At 38.6% G+C, this 13,971-nt stretch overlaps 1 long non-coding RNA gene across 1 annotated transcript; it reads left to right on the top strand.

The window, feature by feature from the left end:
- The first annotated feature begins 3,421 nt into the window (after positions 1–3,421).
- Positions 3,422–6,600, top strand: LOC138877017 (uncharacterized). The gene is made up of 2 exons (XR_011402330.1): positions 3,422–3,510; positions 6,312–6,600. It is a non-coding gene; the product is annotated as an uncharacterized lncRNA (long non-coding RNA).
- The last annotated feature ends 7,371 nt before the right edge of the window (positions 6,601–13,971 follow it).

The following is a 13,971-nucleotide window of genomic DNA, read 5'->3' on the forward strand; positions in this document are numbered from 1 at the left end:
TAAATATGCACTCTCTCCCGAGTTATGCATACTAAATAGGCACAACTAATTGAGAGCTCTTCAATTAACTACAATAAGAACGTAGTTGAACAAATAGAGATTATACTACAGCTCAATTATATAAAAACATAACAAGAATTTATCCTACAAAAGGTTCTATCAAAACTCTAGATAACAAATTAGCTATTCATAATAGTATGTAAAACTACGATACTAAAAGTCATAACCAACAATGAAAAATAGGAAGAGGAAGGAAAAACTTGTAGAAGAATTCCCAAGCCTTGCTCCTATTGTGTCTTTGCCTCCTTAGGTCAAATCTATGTCAAAAATATGTCCAATACCTTTCTTGGCCGACTTCCTTGGTTTAATATAGGGTTTAGGGCTTAAAATCCCGTGTTTTGCACTTTAGTCCCTGAAATTTTCGCCTCCTGCCGCGGTTCTACCGCGGTCGCGGTCAAACCGCGGTCAAACATGGCCTCTGCTGCTTCAATTGTCTGCGAGCAGCCCTCACCGCGGTTCTGCCGCGGTCGCGGTAAAACCGCAGTATTTCATCCTGTTCCATTTGGAATTTGGAAAAACGTAAAACATGAAAGTTGTAGCTCTTTGAGTTAGCTTTCCAACTATATATTATGGATCCCAAATGAGGTTCTGCGTAAAAAGTAATGTCTATTTTACTAGACAGTGCGCAATATGCCTCTTCGAGTTTTCGTTTTGTTGTTTTATCATCCGTTGATCCCCGAACGCGATCCCGGCTTAATTCCTTGAGCTCTTACTCAGACTTCAAAGCTCAAAACCACTTAAATTTATTCCATAACATCTATATAGCTCGGAATCACACCTACAAGGCATAAAACACACAATTAGTGCAAAATACTAGCGATTAAAGCGCAAACTCAACTAAAGTGCAATAAATTAGAGTGTAATGATCGACTAAAATACGTAATTATTGCCTATCATCATTCAATTTTGCAATTATAAATATTAATTAGTGATTATATTTAGAGGTCAATAATGTTGTTTATAATAAGAAAATGAGAAACAAATAAAAGAGAAGAAAAAATAATGTCGAAAGACTTAAGAAGAAAGTGGAACAAACTCATATTTTTTCTCTCCTGAAACTTGTAATAATAAGAAGTAAAAGCACATAGCGATGAAATCATTGAAGAGGCAGTTTGACTATGTTCTTTTCAATAGTTTACCATATTAAAGAGTAGAGGATGTAAAACGAAGGACACAGATAATATTTATTTTCCTACAAATACTTAAGAGTGCCCCAACAACTATATCGGAAAGAAAGGCTACGGGAGGGGATACTGTAGAACATGTGCGAGCGAGCATGCACATTCACAAATAAATTACAGCTTGTTTGGATGGTTGTTACCTATTGTATGGTATTGTATTGTTATCTCAAAATAATAATTGTTTTGATTGTTTATTTAAAATTGATTGTACTGTATTGTTAAATTCATTGTTTCGAAACAACAAAAGCCCCATTTTACGAAACAACCGATTTGATGTAGTGAGATTGTTTCCTATTTTTCTTTCCAATTATAACCTTGGTTGTTACTTTATAATTCTATACTTTTGTATTCCTTCTGTAGTCCAAATTTTGATTCGTAAACTTTGCTCTTTTTTCCCTTGTTCGTTCATCAGTTTCTGTTCACTTGAATGACTTCCCGCATTGGCTGCAAGAATGAAACTTTTACCATTTGAATGATAATTATAGAGTATTCTAAACTGTAAAAATCATTAACTCACATTATGAGTTTTAGCTTGGAAGAAGCCAAATTACGTCAATGAGTGTTAATACTTAGGTTTGCTTCATATTTAATGGAACTTACGAGCAGATGGGGTCCTTACAAGGCATGGAAGCAGCAGAAAAATTTATTACATATCATTTTTCCTTTACTTTTCAGAGAGATTATATATTCCCGTGCCTTTTAAAGAACAAATAACGGTAGATAGTTTCAATATACTTTTGGTCAATCTATATTCTTTGAAAACCTTTTGCTAATTTTAGTTTACCATTTAATTTTATTAGAATTTGTATGATTTTAATTGCTTAATATATTTACACTACATAATTGGTGATAAATTAGCAGAAAGATATTTTCTTAAATTATTTTTATGAGTTATTTTTGATAAATTTAATATTTAAAACAATTAAGGGTATTTTGATAAAGTTATCGGTCACAATACAGTACGATATAGTCAAACCAAACACAAAAATATTACTTAACAACATCTAATGATGTAGTCTATCCAAACGTTGTATCCATAAAACGATACAATACAGTACAATACAATACATTATAAAACGATGCGTAATAGTGATCCAAACAGAGCGTTAGTGTCATTTAAATAAGTAAAAAAGATATGAAACTTGAAAATAAAAAAAAGGAAGTAGGAAGAGAATAAACCAAATCTAAAGACAGAACACAAGGAAAAAGAAGACAATTAAGTCGATAAACTAAATAATCATGATGAAATCTTTCGATCTTCTTTTTTTTCACAATCCCATAACTCCAAAATTCTAAAAATAAACAAAATAATCAATTAGTCAATTATTTTAGAAGTAACAATGCTAAATCACTAATAGTCGTGATTGTGATAGGTGAATAGAAAATGAACAATACGTTCAGAAAATTAATTAAAGTCTAAAATGTCATAAAACAGAATTAAGAAAACAATATTCAAAAGTGTGGTATGGAAATCGAACTCCAGTCTGCAAATTTCACAAAGCCATTTAACGACATCTAAGTAATTAAAAAGTAAACAAAACCCGAAGAGGGAAAAAAAAGAGAACAAAGCAAAATCCAAAGGCATAACACAAGAGAAAAAAGGATAAATAGATTCGCACGCTCTAAACATTCATGAAGAATTCTTCTGACGTTTCTTTTAGAAATCTTAATACTCCAAAATGCCTAAAACAAAATAAATCATCAATTAGTCCATTATTTATGAGCAGAAATGTTGTCACTAATGATCATAATCGTGAATAGAAATGAAACAAAGAAACTACACTTGGACAATTAAAAGACTAAAAACATGTAAAGAATAGTATTTAAAAAATAAGAAAAGAAGAATACCTAGAAGTGTTGTTGAAACCTAACCGTTTAATTGTGTTTTATGGTCAATCTCTGTCTTTATCGAAGGCTTAAGTGAAAAGAAACTGAATCTAGCTACTTTGTGTCAACCTTCAATTTGGAATCATAACCCCGCCCCCCCCCCCCCCCCAAAAAAAAAAAATTGGAATCATAACCAACCGGAAAAATCAATAATGCAATAATGCCCACAATAAATTTCTATTATATTATATTTTATTATATAGAAAAGAAAAGTGTGGTCGACCAAGGGCAAAATTGACATTTTGCTTATTCATAAAAATGCTTTCATGTATAATAATTATCTCAATGCTCACCGACGGCTTCTCTCAAATATAATTCCAGAAGAATTTCAAGGATGCAGAAACATCGCCGCTCTCCCCCACTCTTTCTCTTCATATTTCACGTAAGCTTTATTGTCATTTTTTCCCTAATTTCTTTCAATTCTCTTCAGACTTCTGAATTTTGACGACTGAAAATTATGGCTGATCTCGTTCTTAATCTGTCTAATTCTCGCTCCAATTTCACACCTGATGTGAAGGTTTTTCAATTGTCATCCTCGCATATCTGCAATCTTTTCTTTTATAGTAGCAGATTTATTCTTCAAAAAGAAAACAGATTTGTGCCCTTCTCTCGGTTAGCTATGCCCTTGTAGCCGGTGAGTTTGCCATTGCTTTTTCCTCTTTGTTCATTTTATTGTTTCGGTTATAATTTTTTGATATATTCTTAGTGGCTATTTGTAACGATCCGACCGGTCGTTTTGAGCTCTAGCGCGTCATTCAGCAGTTTGAGGTCATGAACAGCTTCACTTCAGGTATTGTGACTTGAGCGCACGGTCAAAATTGAATTCCGAGAAGTTCAGAGTTGATTTGAAAAGAGAATTCTCATTTCGGAAGCTTTAAGTTGGAAGAATTGACTAAGATTGGATTTTTGAGTAAACGATCTCGAAATTGGGATTCGAAGGTTCCAGCAGGTTCGTATGATGATTTCGGACTTGGGCGTATGTCCGGAGTTTTGGAAGACTTGGGAGCGTTTCAGCGCCTATTGTGGAAGTTAGCATTTTTGAAAAAATTTCATAAGTTTGGGTTGAAGTGCATTTCAGTGTTATCGATGTCCGTTTGGAATTCCGAGTCTAGGAATAGCTCCGTATAGTGATTCTGGAGTTGGAAGCGCGATCGGAAGTGAATTCGGAGGTCCGTATGTCATTTTGGAGTCATTTGGCTAAATATAGAAATTGGAAGGTTTTAGGAAGTTTGACCGAGAGTTGACCTTTTGATATCGGGGTCAGATTTCGATTCCTGAAGTTGGAATAGGTTCGTAATGTCAAATATGACTTATGTGCAAAATTTAAGATCAATCGGACGTGATTTGATGAGTTTAAACATCGGAAGTAGAAGTTTGAAATGTTAAAGTTCATTAAGCTTGAATTGGAGTGTCATTTATGGTTTTAGTGTTGTTTGATGTGGTTTGAGGCTTCAAGCAAGTCCGTGTTATATTTTTAGACTTGTACGGGTGTTTGGTTTGGAGCCCCGGGGGCTCGGATGAGATTCGGGATAGCTTCGGAGTGATTTGATAAGAAATGGGACTGCTAGTACTAGTATGATCACAATTGCGATGCATTGGTCGCAAATGCGACCTCGCATTTGCGAGTTTCTGTTTGCATTTGCGAACCTGGGCGGCTGGGGGGATGGCTCGCATTTGCGATATTTTGGTTGCTTTTGCGAAGCCTGAAGGGTTCGCATTTGCGGAACCTTTTTCGCATTTGCGAAGTAGGCCAGTTCAGTCGGGGGTCGCATTTGCGATGAAATCTTCGCATTTGCGAAGTAGGCCAGTTCAGCCGGGGTTCGCATTTGCGATGAAATCTTCGCATTTGCGTTCCCCATGTCGCAAATGCGACATCAGAGGGCAATGTCCAGCTATTAATTTCGAGACTTAGACCATTTAGGTCATTTTCTTCATCCTCTTAGGCGATTTTTGGACCTTTTGGAAGAGGGTTTTCACCTAGCACATTGAGGTAAGTAATTTCTAAACATCATAAGTTAAATACATGGATTATGGGTAGATTAACATATGAAAATTAGGAAAAATCAAGGGTTGTAGATGAAAAACCTAGAATTATGTAAAAACAAGATTTAACCACTAAATTTGTTAGGAAATGGAGTAAAAATCATATATTCTTGATCCTTAGGTTATGGGTAACAACTTTCTTTGAAAATTTTCGGAATCCGAGCACGTGGGCCCGGGGATGAATTTTAGGAACCTTGCATTTACGGTTGGAAAATTGGTTTAATAATTAGAATATGAACTTTTGAGTATGTATTGACTAGTTATTACCCTATTTGAATAGTTTTGGATCGTTCGGCTCCAAATTGGAGGTTTGAGCGCGTTCTTGAATCAGAATATAGGCTTCAGAGCGAGGTGAGTCTCCTTTCTAACCTTGTAAGATGTAATTGTCCACATAGGTGATATAATTGGTTATGTGTTCCTATTTGTAGGGGCTACGTACGTACGAGGTGATGAGAGTCTGTGCGTAGCTACTATTATGTGTAAGTTTGGGTAGTCTAGGACCCAAAAGCATGCTATACTTGGAATATCTGTAATCTTGTTGGCAGTTGAATTGCTTAAATCCTATCGAATTGGTAAATGAATTTCTAAAAGGATTAAACTTTATTTTATAAAATTGTTAAAAGAGAATTGTGTTTTTTTTTTGGATAATTGTTCCTTGTTGACTTCTTGATTTACTTCCTGTATGTGTTTAATTTCGGAACGGGCCGAATGCCTCGGTAGATTAAATAGATGCATCTATGGTTCGCGCCATTTGACCCTCTGGCAGTGCACCGTTTAAATATTGTTGGATCGGGCCGTACGTCCTCGACATGATTTGCGCATGCTTGTATTGCTTGCCTTGAGATTTATTGATATTGATATATGCTCTCCCCGGTTTGAGATAATTGAAAATTTATAAATTATGAATCTGGAGACTTTTAATATAAAGAGGAACTTTTACCTGTTTGTGACTTATTTGAAATTACTGTCGTTCTTAATAAATCCATGATTATTCGCATTATTAATATATTACTAATGGACCACTAGTAAGTGTCGGAGTCGACCTCTCGTCTCTACTTCTTCGAGATTAGACGGGATACTCATTGGGTACACGTTATTTTCGTACTCATACTACACTTGCTGTGCATTTTTGTTGCACAGGTTTATATGTGGCTAGTGACTTAGTGGCATAACGACAGGGTTGACACAGAGACTTAAGTGAGCTACATTTTTCGGGACGACCCGCAGCCAGCAGAGTCCCCTTCAAAGTATTTTACTGTGTTTTCATTTCTGTCCACTCTGTATTGCGGACAGTTACTGTATTTTATTTCATTCCTTAGTAAATGCTCATGCACTTGTGACACCGGTTTCTGGGATGGTTATGAGGTATCTTGTATTAATTTCTTAACATTTATATTTGATTTGAAATGATTATCTTTTTCTAGTGAAATTGAAGGAAAATCATAGTTTTTGAAATTATTGAAACGAGAATTTAATTAAGTATTTTGGTTGGTTTGTCTGACAACGGTGTCCAGCGCCATCACGACCCTTAGTGAATTTTGGGTCGTGACAACATGGTATCAGAGCACTAGGTTCCCTTACGTCTAACGAGTCATGAGCGAGTCTAGTAGAGTCGTGCGGATTGGTACGGAGACGTCTGTACTTATATTCGAGAGGCTACAGGGCTGTTAGGAGCACTTCCCTTCTTGATTCCTCATCGTGCGATTTGGTTCCTTGGGGCTTATGCCCTTGTTTCCTTCCTACTCAACCTTACGCGACGTGAATCGTTTGTTATAAATCGAGAATTGTAATGGTACTACGGACGTGGTGCGGGATGTTTCTCCTGGTATAGTTGATTGGGCTATTGTTGTCGCCTTGCGGAAGGATTTTTCTATCGTTTTGGCTCGATAGTTGTGCTTCTAAGAGCTTAAAGGCTATGTACAGGTTGCTATGGTGCTCACGAGTGGTTATTGCACGATATTGACTTGATGGTAGGATACTTGCCTATGTGTTGGGGCGGTGAATGATTTGAAAGGAAGTCTACTCAATGCACGATTCAGAGATCTGATATTTCATTTTCGGCGGAGGAAAATCGATTGGCCTACGAATGTCCAGATTTGGGGTGATGGAGTAACGAGACTTGGTATTTTCGAGCGTGGTGGAATTTTCATCTGCGATGTAGTATCGTCGTCCTCAATTGTATGTGTTAAGTTCATCGGTGTTATGGTCTTCTGCAATTTGCCTTTGGGGTAAGATATTGTGAAATATTATTGGAGAAACGACTGTTAGATATTGCGGGGTGCGGTGGTTCAGAATTGAATCAGTGTTCCTAATGTTGGCGGCTCAAGAAAGATGATCTTCGAAAAGGTTTAAAGTTAGTAGCGATTTGTGGGTTCAAGTGCTACGAAGATGGATTTTATTTGAGGCAACAGCTGAGCAGTAAAGGATGAGGAAAGACAAGTGGGGAGTGTCAGGCGGTGGTTAAAATTTCTAGAAGGCCAGGTATAAGAAGCAAATGTCGAGTGGTCGATTAGAGGGGTGAGTTCTGTCAAAGGGGGAGAGTGGCAGAGTTGCATATGGGCTTTGTGGTGGGATGACCATGCACCTTAAGGAGAGTTTGGGATGATTTAGGAATTTTGGTGATTGGTGATTGGGGTCCACGGATTTAATTTGAAGTATGAGCTATTATGCGGCAGGAGATTTGATATAACAAAAAGGACTACTTGAAATGAAGAAGGATACAACATAACTTTGAATTGGAAGGATGTTGCCACACATTTAATTGATGTCCACGAGGGGTAAATGACTTGTGCAGCTAGAGAGTGAGCTTGGACTCAGAATGTGTTATTGATGTCGTAGTGATTGTACCCCGTGCAGCAGCGTTGGAAGATGTCGGAAAGTGATTTCCACAGGTGGGTTATTCCCTGTGAGCAGGTTAGTGGTCGCGTGGTTGGTGAAGCTTCTGCCGACGATTTTACTGGCCATTCCAGTAAGAGGTCGAATATGTGAATGTTGATGGAAATTTAGGGTGTTCATGAAGTGGTAATGGAAGGATTTCAAGGAATCTGGCGGTTTAATTGCACGAGGTCATGTCAATAAGAGATAAAGAATCGTGGTGAATTCCAGAGGTATGTAATAGTGGCTTCAAGCTAAGTGGGAGAGTCCCACCGCCTATGATTGGGTTGCATGGTTAACTACTTGTGAGGTTTCTGGTTATTAGCATATTGATGGGTTATTTCAGCTATGGGAAAATGACATAAGTGGTAATTTGAGAAAAAGGATTTTTAAAGGTGCGCTATAGTTGGCCTTATTGGCTCATGTTCAGACTTGGGGAAGGATTCAGGATTTATGCCTTGTATAGATGCGGGTTTCAAGAAAAGTGATTATGTCGGGTGCTTCATCATGAGGGTATTCATGTGCTAGAAGATTCATGGAGTTGATTATATTCGGGGCCAAGTCAGAGCGGGCGACTCTCATCAGCGGTCCTAGTGAATTCAAAAGTTAAAGCGTGGTGCCTAATGATTTCGAGCCTATAGGTACGATTAAGAATCAAGCTTTGTAGCAGCTTATGAGAAGAGGCCCAGAATGTTCTATGATGTTTTGACTTGCAGTGTAGCATTTGGGAAATATGAAATGGTTCATGGGATTTGAGACATCATGGTCTCGTGATTCAAGGTCTCTCGGGATGAGTGCGGATGGAGTGTGTTATGTATTGAATGGAGTTATTATTATTTCTAGGGCAATCAAGGATAAATTGAAAGAAGATAGATTGGTTAGCCATAGTTGAATTGGCATATTAGTGGTAGTGATCAGTTCCTTCAGCGTGATCAAGTTATGCAAGTTATTTGTAACGGTACGTGTGAGGCTTGTCGGCCGCCGTAATTGTTGTTATTCAGAAGCATTCTACTGTTATAGCCTGTTATGTGGAGGCGGATCCCGGAAGGGCTATGGTGGCTTAGACCACTACTTAGAGATTTGCATATTCTACGGTTGCGAGAATTCACCTGTGTGTTGCTATGGTTCTCCTGAAGTGAGTTGAGTGAAAAGGTTTTATATGATGAAGTGTTAATCTATTAGTGGCTCCGGAGTTATGACAAAAATCGTGTCCTATCGTATATTGGCATGAGGGGTGATGTGGGTGGTGTGGAATTTGAAGTGAGGATCAAGGTTGCAGTTCGGTGTTGACAAGGATGTCACGAGCTCGGATGAGCAGGAAAAGAGTTTCGATGTTTAAAGTAAGTGGGTATTGTCTTCAGCGTCACCCGAGATCGGTGTTTTGTGAAAAAGGCTTTGCATCCTAGTTAAGGATTCTTGATCACTTTTCAGCATTAGTGCAGCCGGTTGTTTGGATGTACGCACCTGTTAATTGTTACGGAAGGTTGTGGGAGCATGCCCCACGGGAAGATTGTGTAAGTGTAACATGTAGTCACTTGATTGATTGAAGAGTTAAACCAAGTATGAAGATTGCAGTGATGTCGTTAATTTGAGAATTGATGCCTGGAGGGCACTCAGTTTATTGGGTTGGGGACTGTGGGAGGATTACTCCGGTTATGATGGTAGTTCTTGTGTGTTATGAGAAAGGGGGGGGGGTATTATGGAGCTTTGAAAGGGTATTAGCCTAGTTCAGTGCGATTAGAATCAACTTGAGGTCTGTGGATGGATTTAAATGTGAATATGGGCTCTATATCAGGCTAGATGTATTCATTTCAGTAATGCGCTCCTTACGGAAGAGTAGTCGGGGTGTTATTTCATCGTCAGCTATTTCATGTAATGATAAATTGCGCCATGTGAGTTGTGAGACGGCTTGGTGAATTTCTTATATGTTGAGGTTCCACGTAGTGATGATGTTATATGAACGGAATGGCTCTTGAGATTCAGATCATATATCGCACCTCAGTTGTGCGTGGGTTCGTAGCTTGTAGCGCTATATGTCTCCCCAGGGATGGTATTATGCACTTAGCGTGCTTGTGACCGATATTCAGTATTTTGTTGTAATGATCAATCTAGCTCGGTGTGTAACTCCTTTGTGAATTTTATGTGTGGATCGGGTGGCACACCGCCATGAGTATATTGTTTGGATCGGGTTGCGCGCCGCAACAGTGTGATGTTGAGTACAGTTGCCTATATTTGTTTTTATGTGTTTTTGTTCCCTATTTTTCTGAGGAAAACTCATATTAGCTGTGTGCCCGCATCACATGTATGATTCGCGAGTGGGGTGTCTGTTCAATTATGTTTACCGCATAGCATGTATGATTCGCGGGCGGGGTAATTGGATTTCCTTTTCAGAGTTTGTTTCCTTTATGTATCATGTTCGAATTGGTAGCATATGAGACTTTTTTATCATGTCCGGGGTGGCTTATTGCCTAAGAAGTTCGTACTGGGTGAGACGAGATCGTGGATTTAGGATCATTGCAATCTGATTATATGAAGTATATTGAGAAGTGAAGACCATTATTTGGTTTAGAATGAGGTGATGGTTCCTGTTAGGAGTATAGACCCAATGATTTGTTGATTCGGCAGTTGGTTATGAACTTCTACACATCTCTTCCATCGTGGTAGTATTGCGAGAGTTGGAAAAAGACTTATATATATCATGAGGTGCAGTGAGCATCAGATTCGGGGCATGTCGATTATTATGATAAGAGAATGTTATTATGGTCCTGTGAATGATATGGTGCATGGTGAGGATTCAGCAAAGGCATGCAGTCATGTTCTGGTACCTCGTGTAGTGATTGATGCGGTGTTCATGTATTGGAAGCAGGCCTGGCAGAGAATTCCAGATGTTGGAATTTGGCTCTAAGGCTTATTTGCTTAAGTGAAAAAGGATATCTTCAGATTGATCGAGCTAGGGTGCTCAGCTGAGTTGTGGTAGCACGGGTAGGTGCTCGAGGTGTTAAACAGTGATTTCGGACAACTCCAGCACAGTTCTTAGCATGTTTGAGGACGAACGTATATTTAAGTGGGAGAGAATGTAACGACCCGACCGGTCGTTTTGAGCTCTAGCACGTCGTTCAACAATTTGAGGCCAAACTTCACTTCAGGTATTATGACGTGAGCGCATGGTCAGAATTGAATTCCGGGAAGTTCAGAGTTGATTTGGAAAGATAATTCTCATTTCGGAAGCTTTAAGTTGGAAGAATTGACTAAGATTGGATTCTTGAGTAAACGACCTCGAAATTGGGATTCAAAGGTTCCAACAGGTTCGTATGATGATTTCGGACTTGGACGTATGTCCGGATCGGGTTTTGGAAGACCCAGGAGCGTTTCAGCGCCTATTGTGGAAGTTAGCATTTTGGAAGAAATTTCATAAGATTGGGTTGAAGTGCATTTTAGTGTTATCGATGTCCGTTTGGGATTCCGAGTCTAGGAGTAACTCCGTATAGTGATTCTGGAGTTGGGAGCGCGATCAGAAGTGAATTCGGAGGTCCGTATGTTATTTTGGAGTCATTTGGCTAAAGATAGAAATTGGAAGGTTTTGGGAAGTTTGACCAAGAGTTGACTTTTTGATATTGGGGTTAGATTTCGATTTCGGAAGTTGGAGTAGGCCCGTAATGTCAAACATGACTTGTGTGCAAAATTTGAGGTCAATCGGACGTGATTTGATGAGTTTAAACATCGGAAGTAGAAGTTTGAAATCTTAAAGTTCATTAAGCTTGAATTCGAGTGTGATTCATGGTTTTAGCATTGTTTGATGTGATTTGAGGCTTCGAGCAAGTCCGTGTTATGGTTTTAGACTTGTACGGGTGTTTGGTTTGGAGCCCCGGGGGCTCGGGTGATTCGGGATAGTTTCGGAGTGATTTGCTAAGAAATGGGACTGCTGGTACTGGTATGATCGCAATTGTGATGCATGGTCGCAAATGCGACCTCGCATTTGCGAATTTCTGTTCGCATTTTCGAACCTGGGCGGCTGGGGGGATGGCTCTCATTTCCGATATTTGGGTCGCTTTTGCGAGGCCTGAAGGGTTCGCATTTGTGGAACCTTTGTCGCATTTGCGAAGTAGGACAGTTCAGTCGGGGGTCGCATTTGCGATGAAATCTTCGCATTTGCGAAGTAGGCCAGTTCAGTCGGGGGTCGCATTTGCAAAGTCGCATTTGCGGTCCCCATGTCGCAAATGCGACATCAGAGGGCTGTGTCCAACTATTAATTTCGAGACTTAGACCATTTAACTCATTTTCTTCATCCTCTTAGGAGATTTTTGGAGCTTTTGGAAGAGGGTTTTCACCTAGCACATTGAGGTAAGTAATTTCTACACATCATAAGTTAAATACATGGATAATGGGTAGATTAACATGTGAAAATTAGGGAAAATCAAGGGTTGTATATGAAAAACCTAGAATTATGTAAAAACAAGATTTAACCACGAAATTTGTTAGGAAATGGAGTAAAAATCATATATTCTTGATCCTTAGGTTATGGGTAACAACTTTCTTCAAAAAATTTCGGAATCCGAGCACGTGGGCCCGGGGATGAATTTTAGGAACCTTGCATTTAGGATTGGGAAATTGGTTTAATAATTAGAATATGAACTTTTGAGTATGTATTGACTAGTTATTACCCTATTTGAATAGTTTTGGATCGTTCGGCTCCAAATTAGAGGCTTGAGCGCGTTCTTGAATCGGAATATAGGCTTCGGAGCGAGGTGAGTCTCATTTCTAATTTTGTAAGAGGGAATTGTCCTCATAGGTGATATAATTGGTTATGTGCTCCTATTTGTGAGGGCTATGTATGTACGAGGTGACGAGAGTCCGTGCGTAGCTACTATTATGTGTAAGTCCAGGTAGTCTAGGACCCAAAAACATGCTATACTTGGAATATTTGTAATCTTGTTGGCAGTTGAATTGCTTAAATCCTATCGAATTAGTAAATGAATTTCTAAAAGGATTAAGTTTTATTTTATAAAATTGTTAAAAGAGAATTGTGTTTTTTTTTGGATAATTGTTCCCTGTTGGCTTCTTGATTGACTGTCTGTATGCGTTTAATTCCCGAACGGGCCGAACGCCTCGACAGATTAAATAGATGCATCTATGGTTCGCGCCATTCGACCCTCTGACAGTGCACAATTTAAATATTATTGGATCGGGCCGTACGCCTTCGACATGATTTGCGCATGCTTGTATTGCTTGCCTTGAGATTTATTGATATTGATATATGCTCTCCCCGGCTTGAGATAATTGAAAATTTATAAATTATGAATCCAGAGACTTTTAATATAAAGAGGAACTTTTACCTGTTCGTGACTTATTTGAAATTACAGCTGTTCTTAATAAATCCATGATTATTCGAATTATTAATATATTACTACTGGACCACTAGTAAGTGTCGGAGTCGACCTCTCGTCTCTACTTCTTCGAGATTAGATGAGATACTCATTGGGTACACGTTTTTTTCGTACTCATACTACACTTGCTGTGCATTTTTGTTGCACAGGTTCATATGTGGCTAGTGGCTTAGTGGCATAGCGGCAAGGTTGACACGGAGACTTAGGTGAGCTGCATTTATCGGGACAACCCGCGCCAGCAGAGTCCCCTTCAGAGTATTTTACTGTGTTTTTATTTCTGTCCACTCTGTATTTCGGACAGTTACTGTATTTTATTTCATTCCCTAGTAAATGTTCATGCACTTATGACACCAGTTTCTGGAATGGTTATGGGGTATCTTGTATTAATTTCTTAACATTCATATTTGATTTGAAATGATTATCTTTTACTAGTGAAATTGAAGGAAAATTATAGTTTTCGAAATTATTAAAACGAAAATTTAATTTAAGTATTTTGGTTGGTTTGCGTGACAGCGGTGTCTGGCGCCATGACGACCCTTAGT

Source organism: Nicotiana sylvestris, chromosome 9 (genome assembly GCF_000393655.2).
Source record: "Nicotiana sylvestris chromosome 9, ASM39365v2, whole genome shotgun sequence".
In the NCBI taxonomy this organism is placed as follows: Eukaryota; Viridiplantae; Streptophyta; class Magnoliopsida; order Solanales; family Solanaceae; genus Nicotiana; species Nicotiana sylvestris.